Below are 3,003 nucleotides of genomic sequence, written 5' to 3' on the forward strand. Positions count from 1 at the left end.
TCCCAGACAAGTCCTTTGCTCGCTTTAAGCGTGCCACCTCTTCTCTCCACTTCATGTTCCAAAAGACTAACCTCTCCTTCAATGCAGACACTGGTGCTAACTCCTCAAGATCTTCAACCATCTTGGGTGCATTTCCAAGTAGTTTACGACAAAGATGCAAGTTCTTCTCGGGATCCCAAAGTGCATCAGTGACTAGGTGCAAAAGCCCTTGCTGCTGCAACATGGTCTGCATGGATGTACATGCTGAATTGCAGAAAGTAACAAATACAATTTCATTACTATTGATGAGTGATATCTGCTCTTCTGTGCTGGATGATATAGCCTCTATCAAGCAAATGCATAGTGCTTTGGCAATGTTCAAGGCCATCTTCACAAATTGTAAACTCTCTACAATAAAGAAAAGAAGTGTATAAGCATAATGGCCAAGGCTTAAGCCACCAATTGTAAGTTAAGCTACATAACTTTAATATAAATGTATGACATATAATATTTGATTAAGAATACAATTGTATGATATCAATCTTAATTTATATTGGTGTTGCATATGAGCTTCAATTGCATGATACCATCTAAATATTGAAAAGGTAACACAAATTACATCTAGTCATAACTTATTAAAAACATACAAATGCAAGAACATGATAGATTTTTAAAAAACTACACATAGATCAGGACATTTTTTGGCCGAATAGATGACCTAAATGCCCATCCCATTGAACAATAGCAAACAATTAGTGTATCAGGACATTATGAAACCCAATGCACGATCAAATTCCCATCATTTATTTTATGTGTAGCTTGTCAAGACACTATTTAGCCAAATTCACGACCAAGTGCCCATCTACACCTAGGGGGGAAGGGAGGGTATCACAACCAAAGTGACACCTCTATGCCGAGTTCACGACACAGTGCCAAGTCAATTGTGACATACTTATCAAAAGACACTCACTTGCGGAGTTCACGACTAAGTGCCTATTTAACAAGCACCTTTTGGCCCTATGAAATCATCACAAGACAAACATATTATGATGCACTCATCCCCCAAGATGCACTCATCCCTTGAGACCCTTATACATAGTGATGATTCTAATCATGTGTGTACCTATGTTATGCATTCAAGGAGGCAAGGGAGCATTAAGTGTTAATCATAGAAGTACATATACATAAATACATAAATCTATTAAGATAGAAGTACATATACATAAATACATACATGTATCTATTAAGATATTGGTACATAAGCAATCTTTTAAATTATACACGTTACTTTGCACATTTGTCATAAAATTCTTTTTCACAATTCTCTTCTTATCCCCCCTTTCTCTTAATCAAAGGGATTCTCATTACAATTTTGAAGCTTTTAAATCATTTTGTAGGTCCTAGGGAGGTTCTAAGCAATAATATCTTATCTTATTTTCAATATTGCTGAAGTAAATCTCCATTCATGCTAATTCAACCAAAATAGGAGAGGTGCACTGAATAGAAAGATCAAAACACCAGTACGAGAAAACCATCTATGTTGGAAAGCATTTCTTTGTGACATATAATAGACCAAGCATCTCAAAGTAGATGTCTTAATTATTCTTAAAATAAAAACACAAAGTTGGATTGTTGAAACTGCGTATACCTCTTATTATCTTCAAGCATGCCAAGCACACAAAATTTCCCACAGGTTGTGGATAGAAGGGCGTGTTCTACTAGCATTGACATTACAAAGCAGGGTTGCAGACGTTTTTGCTACCAACATACATCCAGCTGCCGCATAGGAAAATGTATTTTGTTAGATCATGCCATAGGGGTTGTTATTGGAGAGACAGCATTTGTGGGTTGTCAATGTGGCTATTCTGCATCATGCAACCTTAGGTGGGACAGGTAAAGTTGGTGGGGACAGGCATCCTAAGATAGGAAATGGGGTTCTGATAGGTGCCACTGCAACCATTCTGGGCAACATGAGGGCGACGTCAAGGTGGGGGATGGGGCCAAAATTGAAGCTGGTGTAGTGGTACTCATGGAAGTGCCACAAAGGACTATTGTAGTCAGTTTCCCAGCAATGCTGGTAGGCCTAAAGCACCAGCCTACTCTCCTCAAGGAGATGCCTAGTTATACCATGGATCAAACATGGTTTGATTATGTGATTTAAGCTACTCAAAAGTGCATTTTTCAACTGAATAAATATTTATCTTACAAGATAATGATGGTGTACCTGCGAGCTGTTGATTATAGATTTATTCTGCACAGAGAGAGAATAGTTGTGGGTGACAATGAGGCTAAAATGGATAGCATCGACAAAGCAGGCAGCATCAAATAACATTGACAGAATTATTGACAGCATCGACAGGTGGCAGCATCGAATGTGGGAGGAGGCATCGAACTACATGGGAGAAAGCACCATCATTGGACAGCATCGATAGGAGGTGGCATCGACAGGAGGCATCAATGACAACACGTGGGAGGAGTCGTCGATGGACACCATTGACAGGAGGCAGCATCCGCACGAGGCAGCATCAAACGTCAGCATCGAACGCTCATCAAACGTCAGCATCGAACGCTCATCAAACCCACAGCATCGAACACTCGTCAAACGCCAGCATCCACAGCATAGAACGTCAGCATCATCGGTAGCATCCACAGCAAGCATCGAACGTCAACAATAGAGGAAGGCATCCACAGCATCATCGACAGTATCCACAGCAAGCATCATTGGCAGGTAGAGGAAGGCGGGAGGAAGGCGGGAGGAGGGTGGGAGAAAGGCGGAAGGAGGGCGGGAGCAGGTAGAGAAAGGTGGGAGGAAGGCGAGAGGAGGGCGGGAGGAAGGCGGGAGCAGGGCGGGAGCAAGTACAAGAAGGCAAGAGCAGGGCAGGAGCAGGTAAAGGAAGGCAGGAGGAAGGCGGGAGGAAGTAGAGGAAGGTAGGAGCATGCAGGAAGGCATGAGAGAGAGAGAGAGAGAGAGGAGCCGATGGGTAATTTAGAGGGTGGAAAATTATGAGAGAAAGAGAAGGTGGG

At 41.9% G+C, this 3,003-nt stretch overlaps 1 pseudogene; it reads left to right on the forward strand.

Annotated features, from left to right (window-relative positions):
- The first annotated feature begins 230 nt into the window (after positions 1-230).
- LOC148013458 (serine acetyltransferase 5-like) lies at positions 231-2,140 on the forward strand (annotated as a pseudogene).
- The last annotated feature ends 863 nt before the right edge of the window (positions 2,141-3,003 follow it).

The sequence above is a fragment of the Lygodium microphyllum genome, chromosome 26 (assembly GCF_053477565.2).
Source record: "Lygodium microphyllum isolate KBCC chromosome 26, Lygodium_microphyllum_v1.1.10, whole genome shotgun sequence".
Taxonomy (NCBI): domain Eukaryota; kingdom Viridiplantae; phylum Streptophyta; class Polypodiopsida; order Schizaeales; family Lygodiaceae; genus Lygodium; species Lygodium microphyllum.